The sequence below is a fragment of the Castanea sativa genome, chromosome 11 (genome assembly GCF_040712315.1).
Source record: "Castanea sativa cultivar Marrone di Chiusa Pesio chromosome 11, ASM4071231v1".
Classification (NCBI taxonomy): domain Eukaryota; kingdom Viridiplantae; phylum Streptophyta; class Magnoliopsida; order Fagales; family Fagaceae; genus Castanea; species Castanea sativa.
Window position 1 is genome coordinate 16,569,679 of NC_134023.1, and position 17,173 is coordinate 16,586,851.

The window sequence follows — 17,173 nt, forward strand, 5'->3', positions numbered from 1 at the left end:
TCATGGTAAGGTTACATGCACCTAATTTAATCCAAGACAAAGCATTGTTGATTCCTTGCAAAATTAGTAAAAATTAATTAATTAATTAAACACATTTAAAATTAATTTTCTGAGCTTGAGGACCAAGAATCTGGAAAAAAACAAGGTTGAAATTCTTATGAAAGTCCTATCAAAACTAAAACAAAAAAGACCAAACCGAAAAAGAATAGATTTGGGAGGATGATAGGCACTTAGACAAGATCTCCTAGATTTACTTCCTTTTTTGCTCCAGCTTGCTTCCCATTCAGTTTGACTTTGCCCACTATATTTTTCACTCATAAGAAACTAGTTTTCCTAAGTCCCACATTACCTGGAGACTTATCTCTGACCCCAATGTAGATACCTCATTTTGCACCCCTTACGACTCGAGCCCCCGTTCCCCAATGACAACATCATTTGGAGGCTCAGGTTTGGCTTAGGGTTCAATCTGGTAAATCTTTATCTTGAAGGATGTTTTGGTAAAAGAAAAACCTGCAAGAACCCTAAGTATACACATATTGTAAGCATGCATATGCATACTTGAAGCATGCACACGCATGTAGGGTTTTAGAATACCTGTATGGAAAGTTTTTGATGTAAAATCTTGTAAAGTGAATCTCACATCAGCTGGGAGACACCCTACTCCCCCCTATGATCACTATAAAAGGCCTCAAATGCTCTTTTCCTAAAACACTTTGAATTCATCGAAAAATAATGAATCAAAAAGAGAGTTTTTATTCTAAAACAACCTCAAGTTAGAATTTACTTGGTTGAGACTTATTTTGGTCTTGATCTTCAAGTTTTAAGCTTACTAACCTTCTGGTTTTATCCTGATTAGATTGACTAAGGGGAACAGTCAAATTTAAAGCTCAAAGGAGTTCTTATGTCTAAGGTAAGGGTCCAACCTTGTCTCTCTCATTCTTGTTTGTTTATTAATATGTTTTCTGCCTTAATACTTCTGTTGTTAGTGTAGGTTTATAACTTTCGTATTAGAAGCATGCTAGATTGTATTTAAATTGTTGTTTTGTTGCTACTTTAAACTGTGTTTCTAGGCGTGTATGCGTGTGCATGCTTCACGCTTGCGTACAAGGCATGCATACGCATACTTAATGTATGCGCACGCATAGTTGTGCACCAGATTTAGGGTTTTTGCTGCTTTCCCTTTTTTTTTTTTGCTTCGTTTTTAATTACATATTTAGCTTCTGTTAGTTTTGTTTTCACATGTTAGGTCTAGGGTCAGTAGAATACCATGTCTTATTACTTGGATTGTTAGATTAAGTGAAAGCTCACTAGTATAAATACTAGAGCTAGTTTAGACCCCTAATTTTTAATGACGGCTAGATTAATTTTAGGCTAAACACAATTAAAACAGAATATTCATAATTAGCCAATTAATTAACCGAAGCATTCAACAATTGCATGGATGAACATGAGGATGCAATGGTTAAATGTAAAGGGCAGTAGGGTAAAGAATATCAAACCCATGATAACACCACAATATTTTATCGAAGAGAAAAATTGAAGAACTCGGCGTAAAAACATCTCTGCGGCCCTCTAAGCCAAAATGATCCACTTGTGAATAAGTTGGAGGGAGAATAAGGATACCAAAAAGACCCATTCAAGCCTAATCTACCAAAGTATTTGAGCTCTCCAAGCTCTAGTTACTAATGAACTTCTCGGAGTCTTGTTTTTACTAGCTTCTTAGATCCCGCAATGCCCTCCCAATTGCACTACCAATCCTTACTGACTTAATTTGGCGAAGACCTAATACTTCTTAAGCTCCAAAACACTCGCTACACTCTGAATGAGTATGGGTTGCGTTTGGATAAAATCGTCTTTCAAGGTATGACAATGGGAGAGGGGAGGAGCAGAGACTACAAGGATGTCTCTCTTGAGGATGAGTAGCTCTCTCTAAAAGGTGGGTATAGTGAAAACCTGAATCTTTAGGGTTTTCTATCTGATAGCGTCCTTACGATTTTGTAGGTAATGAGAGTATATATGGTTTGGGTGAAGGATAGGAGAGTAATACTTAAAATCCTAATTGTCAGAGTGTCTCATGGGTTGTCCAAGTCCCAAGTTACTCACAAGACATCCTGACTCTTGAACTTCCACATGTGCTTTTCACATGGCCATTTATGAGTTTTACAATCCCAAACCAGTAGCGAGCTAGTTGCGAATTCAACTGTCTTAAGCAATATTCATTAACCTAATACTAAACTCATTACAATTAAATCCCACAAAATACAAAGAAATAAATTAATGAAATTACAACAATTTTGTCATGGAATACAACCAACATAAATATCATGTAAAAAAAAAACATAATTTAACATTAAGGATTAGGGTTTGTATGCTTTAGATGAACAACATGAACATGCATTGATGTATAGGCGCTAAGGTATTATGGTGCAGTAAGGTAAGTGAAGGTAAGTCATGTATATAAATATGCATCTTTGAACATAATGGCTGGTTTCTTTGATTGATGAATGCTATGATGCTATGCTTGAGTGATTGAACATGCTTGATTAAATGTCATGATTATATGCTACTACTTTGTTGATGTTATCGCCTTGTGATATACTTGCTGCCTTTGGATGGATATAATGTCAATGCCATGCTAGATGAATATTAGGACCTTGTGCCATGAATGCTATGATTGAGATGCCATGTTTGTGTGTTTAGATGCTTGTTAGTGTGTGTGTGTGTGTGTGTGTAGAATAACCTATTAGAGGACCCTTTGATGGGATTAGGATTTTGAACACAATGGGTGGAGGCCAACCTATGGGTCGGGTGGACATGATTATATGCTATTGCTTTGTTGATGTTGCTGCCTTGTGATATACTTGCTGCCTTTGGATGGATATACTGTCAATGCCATGCTAGATGACTATTAGGACCTTGTGCCATGAATGCTATGATTGAGATGCCAAGTTTGTGTGTTTAGATGCTTGTTAGTGTGTGTGTGTAGAATAACATATAAGAGGACCCTTTAATAGGATTAGGATTTGGAACACAATGAGTGGAGGTCAACCTACGGGTCGGGTGGGCATGATTATATGCTACTACTTTATTGATGTTGCTGCCTTGTGATATACTTTCTGCCTTTGGATTGATATAATGTCAATGCCATGCTAGATGACTATTAGGACCTTGTGCCATGAATGCTTTGATTGAGATGCCATGTTTGTGTGTTTAGATGCTTGTTAGTGTGTATGTGTGTGTAGAATAACCTATTAGAGGACCTTTTAATGAGATTAGGATTTGGAACACAATGAGTGGAGGCCGGGTGGGATTGGGTGTCTAACACCTTCCCATCCTCATATGTAAACTTTCGAACACGTGTTCTGGTAAGATCAATCCTTCACATAAAGACACTATACATATGGTTCCTAAACCTAGTCTAGGTGGGACTCTATTTTCATCCTTTACCTAGTCCACTTTGCCGAGGCGTACTTCCTATGACGAAACCACTCATCACGGGCTCTTGCACCCACACCCAACCTTCAATATAAATACCTCTCTCCAATATTAGTTGAAAGCACCCCAAAATTTTAAAGAAGAACCTTAAATTTCTCTCTCTCTCTCTCTAGAGTTAGTAATAGGAAGGTGCCTTTGGTGTCTTGGACCTTCCAGTCTTAACTCACTAGAAGGGATAGCTTGGTCTCCCTAGTTTTAAGTTGCCAACTTCCTATTCACGAATCCCTCTCTAGAGAAACTTTTTTGCTTGGAGTGCTCAAAAGTGCCAGTGCATGCAAGTAAGGTTTTTAAACTTTCTTTTCATTATGCCTTAGTTTATTTAGATTCAAGCACAAGCATGTTTTTATTTCAAGTTCTTTATTTGTTCTTCATTGTTAGTATGATAGATCTAGGTCGTTCTTAGTTTTGCACATTCTAAGGTTTCAATTCAAATAACATGTTCACATGATCTTAGATTAGGGTTTATCACACAGTACACACATATTTACCATGTCTTTCAATTCTTTACATGCCTAAAATATACTCTTCAATGCTTGTTTTAATCCTTGGGCAGCAAAAAGAAAGTGACAAATGGCTAAGGTTCCTCCTAGTCATGTGCATTGCACATGACTCTTAGGCACATGGTGATTTTTTTTTTTACTGCCACATAACCCTATATATAGCAAATCAATTCCCTAAAAAAATTATTGTTTGTTTGGTGGTGGTGACTTTTTCTCATTAAAAAATTTCTCATCTCTCTCTCTCTCTCTCTCTCTCTCAATGAAATGGGTGAATTATAAATGAAGTGATAAAAAAAATAGAACATTTGATATTGAGTGTATTGTAAAGTGGTGTGTATAAATAAATAAAGTATCTTTTAAGTTATTAAAAACTAAATTTTTTAGCACCACAAATATAAATGCTTTTAAACTACCATTACCAAGGGCGAAACTAGAACTTAGAATTAGGAGGGCGGCTTTGTTGTTGGATGCATGTGATGGCTTGGTTTTCGGATCTGCTGCTTCGCCGACAAGAGTTTTCTTTTATTATTTTTTTAATGTGTGTGTAGAGCGTGTATTTTGCTAGTAAGGACAAAATTATTTTGCTTAAAATTTCTTAAAGGACCAAGTTATTTGTTTTTGGTAAAATTGGTCGATTGTTTTTAATTTTTTTAGCTTTGCTATCAGTAATTTTTTGTTATTGTGCTAATTTTTTGGGCTTATATATTTTGTTTTAGATTTTAGATTTATAATTTTTTTTATGGCCTTTAAAAGGAGGAAAATATATATCTACAAACTTTTTTACAAATTGTTGTTGTGATGAGTGATTATTAGTAAGTAAAATATTGATGTAAGTAGTGGGCCAAGATGCAAACTAGTAAAAATTTGCTACCTCAATGTTTGTAAAAACGTGTGCAGTTGTAGCATTTCTCTTACAATGATCAATGATATTATTAAGAGCGAAAAATATATTTTTATTAAACAAAGTAGTACCTATATATATACTTCTATTCTTTAAATAAATAAAAAAAATAAATAAATAAAGGGGTCATTGGCCCCCAAGTCCATGAATGACTACTCGTCCATGACCACTGCCACCAAACACAAACCTTTATGAAATTTACAACTAGCATAGACCCCAAAATGCAAAAAGGTCACTGTACATAATCACCATCACGACTATGAGACAAGTATTATTATCTAAATCTATGATTAGTTCTTCAAAGAACCATTTGCTTGTAATAATAATAATAATATGAATGGGATGAGGCGAACGGATTTGGATCGAGTTTACCAAGTGCATTTCACCTCAGCTCTCACCACACATTTTTTTTTTTGTTACTTTTTCATTTTTTTTATTTAAGTGCTGAGATTGAAAGTTATGTTTTTTAATTCTCAATCTCAACCCTTGATAGTTATAGCATCAGTTGATCTTAATCCTGCGGCAAACACAAGCATAAAGTTTTTTAAGTGGAGAGTTACAGTACGGTAGCTACATTTTTTTATTAATAGGGGGGGTTATCCACCGCTCCGTAAAATGTAAATCTAATTTATATTCATAGATGAAAAAACACAATATAAGGGAAAATATGAAAGAAATAAGTATGACATTTATTTGTAACCTTCATTATTATTGGCAGAAGTTTTGATTTAGGATAAAGCTCCTAAAAACATTTCGGATGCAAATACAAGAAAGTATACAATAACCACATTGTATTATATCTACCAAGGATATGCTATCAAGATAAGATTATCTCCCAGCGCCAATATCCAATAATGCTACATGGTCCCTCACAGTATCATTCACATCAGCACTTTGATTATCAACATCATAATAGTGAGAATCTGATGTCTTAGTGTGCAAGAATTTAGTTTCTTCTGAGTTAGAATCAACATTGTCTCTGGAATGCTTCTCCATCTTTCTTAAATCCTCCAATTTTGTTGCTACTTCCTTCATAGTAGGCCTATCCTCTCCTTTCAATCTTAAGCTCATCTTTGCAAGATTTGCAACTTCCTTTAGTTGCTCAACATTTTCTTCATTTGCTATATGCTTTTCAAGAACTTCAAACAATCTATTATCCTTGGAAAATGAGAGAAAAGATGTGGCTAGACTTCTCTCTTCCTCAGGCCTACCAAATGAAAGAGCTTTTTTTCCAGTTAAAGGCTCTACGAGGACCACTCCAAAGCTATAAACATCACTCTTTGCATGTATTCAGGATCCAAGTATCCCAAAGTTCCTTGCACCATTGTAGCTAATTGTGTTTGGTCTAGTGGAGCCAATTTTGAAGTTCCAAAAGCTGATACTTTTGCTGTGTAAGTGCTATCCAACAATATGTTTGAAGACTTGACATCTCTATGGATTATAGGTGGAGAAGCTGCAGAGTGCAAATATGATAGTGCTTCTGCTGTTTCTGCGGCTATCCTAAGACGAGTTTCCCATGATATAGTGGACACCTTACTTTCATGATGAATGTACTCGAAGAGAGTACCATTGGGTATGAATTCATAAACTAGTAAAGGAACTTGTGTCTCCAAACAACAGCCTAATAATTTAACCACATTGATGAATTGTTCAATTTGGCTTTCATCTCCTATTTTTGACTTCTTGATGGCCACAATCATATTATTTGGTAGAATTCCTTTATAAACTGTACCAAACCCTCCCGGCCAATGATTAGAGCTTCATCATAATTGTTGGTAGCCTTTTTCAACTTGTTCATGGTGAAGATTTTGGTTGTTTTAGCTGAATTTTCTTGTTTAGAGAGTTTCTGTTGTAAAATTAAACCCCCATTCTGTTCAAAGAACCTTTGTTTAAGCTTGATCAACTGTCTTCTCTTAAATATCAAATACAACCAAGAGCTACAAACAAGCGCAACTATGAAGCTTATGCCAATACCTACATTAGAAAGAAATAGAATATTAGCTTTTTTGGCATAATTATAAAGTACATCGAAGAGATACTGACAAGCATAGCAGCGAAGCTTATGCCAACACCTTTATTTATTTATTTATTATTATTAAATTTGAGAATCACTTGTGCCAACGCTTAGTGTTTGATTATATTTGAAAGAAACCAAATATTATTTGTTATATACCATTGTGACTGACCAATCAGAAAGTGCGACTCATGGTTGCCTTTTTCTTTTTAATCATTTAGACCATGTGAGATTAATTAAATATCTTTATACTTGTGCACCATATCAAGTTTTTATTTAATTTTAGAAGAATGCACCCTATAAAATGAATTAATATATATATATATATATATATATATATATATATATATATATAGGACAAAACTTTTATACAGACTATACAGTACCTTAGATGCTGTTCCTTAAGTTCATCTTTTAAGATTTTGTTATGTGGCTATTTAACTGAAAAATACACTTCTATCCTATGAGAAAAAAAACTATATGGAAGAATCTTAAAAGGGGAACCTAAGAAACATCAGCTAAGTACTGTACTTAAGTCTTACCCATATATATAATGAGAAATCATTACATATATTAATAGGAAAAATTTAGAGAAAATTCAATTAGATTCTACAATTGAAGTTCAATTTTGCACCATATATCCTAAATTATTTATTTTTAGAGAGAGTTTTATTTCTTAATTTTTGGAGTTAAATATGAGACCACATCATAAATATCCATCCAAGTGAGTTATTGCGTACAAAAACCAAAGAATCTATTATTAATGAACATAAAATAAAAATGTACAGTTTACGTTTTCTACATAGTAATATTCTTACAAGACTTTTTAAAGAGTTAAAAAAATAAGAATGACTAACAATAATATTTAAATTATATTATATATCTTAATATATATCTTTTAAGTATATTTATGCATATGCATCGGGTTACAAGCTAGTTTATTTAAAGCCAAAGCATAGAGAAAATCAAATTAGATTCTAAATTGGAGTCTAATTTTGCACTATGTGTCCCATCTAATTTTAATTTTTTTAATGTCAAGTGAATCATTAGGTGCAAAAATTAAATAGTCTAAATTCAATTAAATTCTAAATTGAATTTCAATTGGAGTTCAATTTTGTGCCTCATGTTCCAACTAATTTTTTAATTTTTGTGACAATTGAATTATCGGATGCAAAAATCCAAGAGTCAATGCAACCTATCAAATTAATATATATATATACACACACACATACACACACACACACACACACACACACACACATAAAGCCAAAGTAGAGAATTCAATTAGATTCTAAATTGGAGTCTAATTTTGCGCCATGTGCCCCATCTAATTTTAAAATTTTTGTGTCAAATGAATTATTAGGTGCAAAAATCAAAGAGTCTAAATTCAATTTTGTGTCACGTGTCCTATATAATTTTTTAATTTTTGTAATAAGTGAATTATTGGGTGCAAAAGCCGAAGAGTCTAGATTCTAAATCTCTCACACACACACACACACACACACACACACATATATATATATATATATGGGTTAGGTTCAAGTTACACTTGATGTAATTTTAAGCAATATTACATCACTCCATATTTTTTAATTAGATCCAAATTTTTACAAATCCACCGTTAGATTACATTATGTTCATATATTCTTCGTTTTTGCAAAATTTCAATGTGATAAAAGGTTAATAGTCATGTCATCAATCAATTGATTAAATTCAAATTTTTGCAGTTTAAAATAATGCATAAAAAATGAGTTTATAGATCAGATGGTAAATAACATACAATTAATATGAAAATTGACATGAATGTCAAGAACATATAGAAATGGAATTAAATGGTGGGATTTTCAAAATATGAATTTTATAATAAGTTATTGAGTGGTGAAACATTACTTATAGTTACACTAGGTGTAATTTGAACCCATGGCTTAAAAATCCATGGCTTAAAAAAAGTGTAAGTTGTAACTTAAACCATGTATAATTTAAACTCATACATATATATATATATATATGTGTGTGTGTGTGTGTGTAATTTTGATTATTTTTAAATGTACTTGTATATATGCATGGAGTTATACACTAATGCAAAATATTAATAATGGCTAAATGATGTCACCTATAAATTTTGTATAACAAATACTATAGAAAGTTTTTTTTTTTTTGAGAAGGAAGTACTATAGAAAGTTAATAGGAGTGGATGGAAGAATTGATCATGAAACTTTTCTATAATTTAGAAACAGAACAAAAAAAAAGGAATGAAAACTCAATTTAATGTACACTTTAGTGACAAAACTTTTTTTTTTTTTTTTGAGAAGTACTATAGAAAGTTAATAGGAGCGGATGGAAGAATTGATCGTGAAACTTTTCTATAATTTCGAAACAGAACATAAAAAAGGAATGAAAACTCAATTTAATGTACACTTTAGTGACAAAACTTTTTTTTTTTTAAATCTAGTTTTGTTGATCTTAATGAGAAATTTATACTATTTCACACCAGTAGTTGAAGAAATATAACAAAAGTCTTAAAGTAAAAAAAAAAATGATATAAAACAAATACTTTATTATTATTTTTCTTTTTCAAGGCCAAATACTTTATTTCTTAAATTAACTATAACTCAATAAGGTTGTGTCTGCGTTCATTCAGTGTCCTATAATTATAACAGTTTTTTGATACACTCAACAGATTTTAATATGTTGATTAACAGGATATTCCGATATCATTGGTAATTTAAAATCACATTCTAGGAAAACAATATCTATTTGTTTAAGTTCACATCTTTGAGCCTCTTTAAGAGATTTAACATATAAAATTTCAACATTTGAGACAAAGAAGTGATAGCCCAAAAAAAGAAAAAGAAAAAAAAGAAGTGATAGCCCAAATCATTACTATCAAATATAAATAGATAAACTAACACAATAAATTCTATTATCTCTATATATTAATAGAATTCAAAAATTTAATTATCACTATCTAAATTGTCAAAATACCCCTAATTTAATTAGATAGTTTTTACACATAAAAAATAAAAATGAGGTTAAAATTGTAATTCAATAAAATTCAAAAACAAATAAACTATCAGATAAATTTCCTATTACTTCCCATTAGAGACTTAGACAGATACAAATTCCTAACCTGTTTCTGAAAGACAAAAAAAAAAAAAAAAAAAAAAAACTCCAGTCCCACGACTGACAACTTCCCACCTGATGTCTGACAAACTACAAACAAAAACTCTTCCCACTTCTTCCCTATAGAAGAATGTAGTGTACTACGAAACTTCCCATTACAAAAATAATCTTCCCACCCTTCCTATCACAAACTACAAATTCTTCCCAAGGATTACTATTCCTAATTGAAATATGAATTGTGTCAGGCGGTTGCTCTTTGTATAATGCAGTGTTTGTGGTTTAATTGAATAGAAGCCAGAGCGTTTTGTGCAACACTAAGGGAAAAAAGGTGATTTTTAATGTACTTCCTTTTTCATTTTTAATGATTTATTTATTTTGGTATTTGAATTGTTTTCTTTTCACATATATTTGTACTGCCTTTTTTCCATTTTAATGAATGTCTTTTCTTTGTCCAAAATAAAAACGTAGTGTGCGTGTTGTTTAATTGAATAAAAGAGAGAAACACGACATAAAATTTTGTGCAGCCCTAACGAAAAAATGAACACCAAAATAGCATTCACATCACATTTTCATCTGTACATTTGTTCATTTTTGTAGCTAGATGGATGTCAAGAGCTTTGTAGCTCAACTAATTGGTACTTTTTAGTATATTCATAATATCCAGGGTTCAAATTCTCACTCCCCTAATGTAACTATTGAAATATAAGAAAATAATTGGATTGGTTGAATTTAACTGTCTTTGAAAAAGACAATATTGTTTGTATTTTATTGATCATGGCAACTAATTTAGTTAGGGACTTAATATACTCCAGCTAAGTTACAACATTTAAGTTTGACCTAATCTATATCTATGTAATCTATAATAGCCAAAAATGTTAAACTATTAGTTTATCTTCTGATATTTTGCCACATAAACTTAGGCAGTCCCACAATTTTACATATCATTTTTTTATTAATTTATTTATTAGGTCAAAATAAGAGTTTTAAATCGACAACTACTCAACAAACTAAAGAGTTTTAAATCAATTACTACTCAACAATTTGGAGAGTTTTAAACCAAACCGACCTACTACTATATATATAGAGCACCACACCAAAACCTTCTACGTGATTTACCCTCTCTTTGCCGTTTTGGCTTTTTTGTTTCTACAAACCCTTCATTCTCAACCCTTAAGAAGTCAAGGTACCTTTTATATGAATTTCTCTTTCGTAGTTACTTTTGCTTTTCATATTTTTTTTTTCTTTAATACTATGTGCTTGTGTAATTTTTTTCCCCATATTTTTACTCCCGTTAACCAAATTTCTAGACACCATGTTTGATCCTAGAATTTTTACATTTGGAGTAAATGCTAAAAGAGAGTTTTTTTTTTTTTTTTTTTTTGAGAACCAAATGCTAATAGAAAGCTAGAGGTAATGAATGCCACCAAAATTTTTTATTCTCATGTTTGACATCTTAGTTTTGTTGGATGATAATGTTATTATTGTATCACTCAATTTGCTTCCCCCCCCACCCCCCCCAAAAGCCTCTGTGGAACTTATTAATATTTCTTTCTTCATGAAGTTGTTGTATTTTGTTGTTCCATGTTTCATGAAAGCTTAAACATGGTAAAAAAATTATAGTATGCCTTTGTTTCATCTTATAGAAAAGTCACAATATGATTATTTTTTTCAAAATATGTATATCTTTGTTTGGTATTATAAATATTAATTTCATTCATTTTTAACTAATTGTAGCATTAGACATTGTAAAAATATTTAACAATCCTTAACTATTTGGTGCATTACATAGGTTAGCAACTAATAAAATAAAATAAGATTATACAGGGACCCACTACAACTAAGAACAAAAGTATTGTAAAAAAATTGTGGACATAGTATTTCTCTTTTATTATACCCTTTACTTTCTCCTTTTACACACTTGCCTCAAACCCAATTAAAAATTAAAAATTTTTATTCCATAGGCATCTCATTTGAATTTAAAAAATCCCAAAAACATCCATTTGTTTTGAATCAAACTAGATGGAACTGGTTGAATCAACTTAAATTTCAAATTTTATCATTTTTTAACCTAACTTTGAAAATATAAATTATTTCAACTAAATTTAGTAATTTTTGTAGATTAAATTAAACTATATTTACAGTATAATCCAATCATTATCATGCATCCTAAATACTCCAATTCCATAATAATTCATTATATTCAAGCCACTATAAAAAATCTTGAAAATTCAATATAAGATTTTGAAAATCGTTGTAAGAATACATGCGGTCAATCCTAGCTAAATCTATTAATCTCAAAATTTTGAGACTAAGGTATTGTTGTTGTTAAAATACCCAAGGACTCAAACACAAATCCTAATTGGTTTAAAATTTTCTATCCAAACTCACTAAACCCATTTAAAAATTTTGAAACACTTACTATTGTCCTAAGGTCAAGTCATCCAAAAAGCCATTAAATACTAGCCTCTAAACACGTGCGTTGCGCGTACTTAGAAACTCTTCTAAGGTTAATAATTTGCATCTATTATAATTTGAAAATATATATTTTTTCAAACAAATAAAAAGGACAAACTTTAGAGATAAGCAGTAACTGTAATTTCTTTTTTAAATGTGTGTTTGAAAGTGGTGTAGTGATATAGAAAAAAGTTTGGATAGGAAAAAAAAAAATGAACGTGAGAGAAAAGAAAGCTAAAATTTAGGAGTTCTCTTAGTTTTTTATTTTTTGATTTTTTAAATTGGGGGTTTTTTACTTTTATTCCATTGAAAAAGAAATTTAAAAAACCCTAAATTTTAGGCAATAAATTTATGAATGTGAAGGGAAAAAATCTTAAATTTTAGGAATTCTGTTCTTGAATTCAAAATGAAATTTGTTATTTGACATTTATGATCCTATTTCTAAGAGAAGTTACCCTTCATTAGTGAGGGTATTTTTGAACCACATAAAAGTTCAATTCAAAGAGAGGAATCCTCTTATAGATAACTAGCCTCTGAGCATGCATGTAAACCCCCCATGATATGGTAAATGGAGGATATTAGGGGAAGTAGTGAGTGGAGATTCCCCTGCAGAGAGCCAGATGAGGGGAGACCTTCACGTCCAATTCAGAGGGCGGGGATTTCTCGACCCTACTATCATTATGCCTTTGCAATGTTACTTGGTTCAACTCTATTTGTGACCTTTTCTCGTATGTGGGACTCTCTATCTTCTTGTATGAGGCTCTTCTATTTTTTTAGATAAAGGCTAATAATTTGTATATATTATAATTTAGAAATTTTTTTATTTTCAAAAAAATAAAAAGGATTAGCCTCATCACACGCACTTCACGTGTGTGATGAGGCTTTTTTTTTTTGCTTAAAAAATTATGTTTTTATTTTATATATATAATTTTTATTTTAAGGATCTAATTTATAAGTGGATAAAGCAATTTGAAATTCAACAGAAGAGTGACTCTATTTTTTAGGCAATATTTTAATGGGAGTTAGAGTTGTATTTTTATTAGATTGTCTTTTAATTTTGTCTATACTTAAAGATAGGGATGTAGGGGCATTTTTGAACAAAAAAAATGAGGATCCCAAACAGGGAAGACCTCTTAAATAATAACTAGCCTCATCACACGCGTGTGATGAAGTTTTTTTTTTTTCTTAGTGGTCTTATTTTGTAGAAAAAAATGTGTGTGTTTTTTTAAAAAAAAATTTTATATATATAATTTTTATTTTGAAAATCTAATTTATAAGTGAATAAAGCATTTTGAAAATTAATAGGAAAGTGCTCTTATTTTTTAGGCAATGTTTTAGTGGGAGTTAAAGTTGCATTTTTACCAGATTGTCCTGTAGTTTTATTTCTACTTAAACATAGGGATATAAGGATATTTTTGAACTAAAAAAATAAGGAATTTAAACCAAAGAAGTCCCTTAAATAATAGTATAGATATGAATAAACTTTAAAGATAAACATTAACTGTAATATCTTTTTTAAATGTGAAGGGAAAAAAAATTCTAAATTTAGGAGTTCTTTTTTTGAATTCAAAATGAAATTTGTTATCTGACATTTATGACCCTATTTCTAAATAAAATTACCCTTTATTAATGAGGATATTTTTGAACCATATAAAAGTCTTTTTTTTTTTTGAAAAACAAACACACACACACACAAGGGAGAGGAAAATAATTCTAACACAAAGGCATACCACAAATCTACTCAAAAGTCATGGTACATAAAAGTCTAGTTAAAAAAGAGGAATCCTCTTATATATAGTATAGATATAAATAATCAATTACCATCAAATTTGAGGATCTGATCCTCCAAAAATAATGAGAAGCTTCATCACACACAATCAAATGCAAATTCCAGAGGCATATCTTCAAGTGCTAGGGTGCAATACAGTAAGTATACTTACCAACTAAGAGGGTAACTAGTCGTGATGATTGATTGGTAACACAGATTCCTGCACTTACGTCCAAATGGTACCCCTTGATGCAAGAACAAGTAAAATTCCCTAGTCCGTTAATACACTTTTCTCCCGGGAGCTTGCAATGATTGGGGTTTTCACATTCATTAATGTCTGTAGATGTAAAACTCATCATTAACTTAAAAAGAACTTTAATTAATCAAAAGCAATCATATATTAATGACCAATTTTTTTTTTTTTTAAGTCATAAGTGCTTTGTAGCTGAATGTCACCTTCCCATGTACAAAGTGCTTGAGGGTCTAGGGGGAAAGGGTTCGAGTTGCGGGGTTAGCAGTATGTTGTAATTATTTTTCTAAAAAAAAAGTGCCTTTATTCTTCTTGCTTAGAGAAAAGAAATGACATATTATTAAAATGAAATGGAAGAGTATTAAATATAATAAGAAGTTTAAAAGAGTTTCGATTCTTGTTTTCTTTTTTTATTGATAAATTATATCCTCTAATTTTGACAAATTTTCAATTCAATTGTTTTTATTTTTCCATTTCAGTCCTTGAGCTTTAATCTATTTTCAATTCAATCCCTCTTTTTAATTATGTGCAATATTTCCATTGTTTTTAACGCTTTCCACTTTTCAAAATGCGTTGTTTTTATGGATGGAGGTAGACACTAGACAGCAAAATTCCATTATACATGAATTCGGTTGAAATTGAAGAGGAAAGAAAGACTCAATTCAAAAGAAGTAGGAATGGCAACAAAGCAAGGCTAGGTTAGATTAGGCATGCCCCGTCCACATCACATCCCCTTTTATGAGACTGAAAACTTTTTATTGAAAGTACTGTAGATAAAACTAAAAGGTAGCTGAAATAGTACAATAGAACCTATGAATAATACTAAAAAGTGCAATGAGACCCATAAATAGTAGCAAATATAAGCTAAATAGTAAAAAAAAAAAAAAGATTTTTTAAACCAATGTCAAATGCACACAAAGTGGGCAAGGTCAGAGCATGATAGGTTTTAGATGGATGGAGATGTATCTTGTTCTTCATAATCAGGTGGTCTTGAAATTGACAACGTAGAGATGGAAAAGAAAGGTGGACAAAGATGATTGTGAAAGTACTAAGAGAAAACAAGTTTTTTATTTTTTTTTTATTTTTTTTAATGGTAACAGAATATGTATCAATTATTTTTTTTAAATATATATATATATATGATATTTATTAAAAATTAAATTATATGAATAAATAGCTTAAATAAAAATTGTGTATACACAATTAGTAGTAAAGCGAGGTGAGCAAAATTCCTTCCTATCTAGTCACTTTTTTGAGGCGGAAAAATCCTCTATGAGACAAAGTAGATTAGATGTAGCTAAAATTTTTCGATATCCCTAAAAATAGGTTAAAGAGCAATTATGATAGAGTGAACTATAGATTGAAACTCTAACTAATTTATCAAAAAAATATGTTAAAATTAGAAGGAATAATTTGTTATTTAGTTTTTTTTTTCTTTTAAAATTTGTTTTGAAAATTTTAGATCCATAAATTAATACCTTGGCAACCGAGATGGAGGTACGGATTCCCATAGCCTTCCTTGCACTTACAACGGTACCCAGACCCGTTGTCGGAATCGATGCAAGCGCTATTACCTCCACATGTGTAACTTGATTTGTTCACGACATCTTTACATGTCTCAGTACCGATCGCCCAATCAAGAACTACTGGCATCATTTTTTGGTGTTGTAGACTCTGAAGGGAATCGATGGAGAAATTGAACATGGTTTGTTGGCTAATAAATGCATAGCCTTAAGGATTGAAAGCGCCTACTTTTGTGTGATTATTGAAACTGTAGGATTCCAATTTAACATAATACAACCCATTAGGAATATCTACCTCGCAACACCCAACACCAGAGCAAGACCCATTGACTATGTACCTACTGCTTCCACAAACGGAAACGCAGCCGGTTGAGAAATTTTCTTTATCTTGCTGGAAATCAAGGTATGCGTAAGTGTCACAGCCAACGACAATGAACCTGTTTTGAGTGTTAGAGATGGTGAAATTGCGGCCCGAGTAGAGCCGCACTACGTTCCCTATACGACGATCCCGCACTCCCTGTTTCTAACAGTTCTTGGCTATATACACCAAGACGTGAGCCTGACCTTCGAGGGAAAAGTTTGTAACCGTTAAGTTTCCTAGGATTGGTTGAGTTGGGCCGAACGAGTTGGTACAATTGATGAGAAAGTGGTGATCTATGGAGCAACCTTTTGTTAGGCCAAATGGATAGGGAATTTCCACATCTCCACACTTGTCGGGGCAGTTGGGCAGCGCTATTGGAAATACTACTGCCGCAGCTGCCATTTCAGATAACATGGCAGCAACCCAAGTGACTTGTATAAGAATCCCAAGGAAACCCATATCCCCACTATTCGGTATTCTTCCTAGTCCTAGAAGAGAGTCCAAATCTTCTATCCCACTTTTCCTGCTCCACTCTATACTCCACCAATAAAAACTTGTCACGTGTTCACCTAATTAATTAAATACTATCATTATTGACTTATTAATGCTACGGTTATTAATTAATAGTAGTATTTAATTAATTAGGTGAACACATGACAAATTTTTATTGGTGGAGTATAGAGTGGAGCAGGAAAAGTGGGATAGAAGATTTGGACTCCCTAGAAGAGGGGTAAGAGAGCACCGTGTTTGTGCACGGAAAACATTCCATACATGCTGCTTTTGT

The 17,173-nt window shown here is 31.7% G+C and overlaps 1 pseudogene; it reads right to left on the reverse strand.

Annotated features, from left to right (window-relative positions):
• Window positions 1-5,667: 5,667 nt before the first annotated feature.
• Window positions 5,668-16,848, reverse strand: LOC142614556 (wall-associated receptor kinase 2-like; annotated as a pseudogene).
• Between the last annotated feature and the right edge of the window lie 325 nt (window positions 16,849-17,173).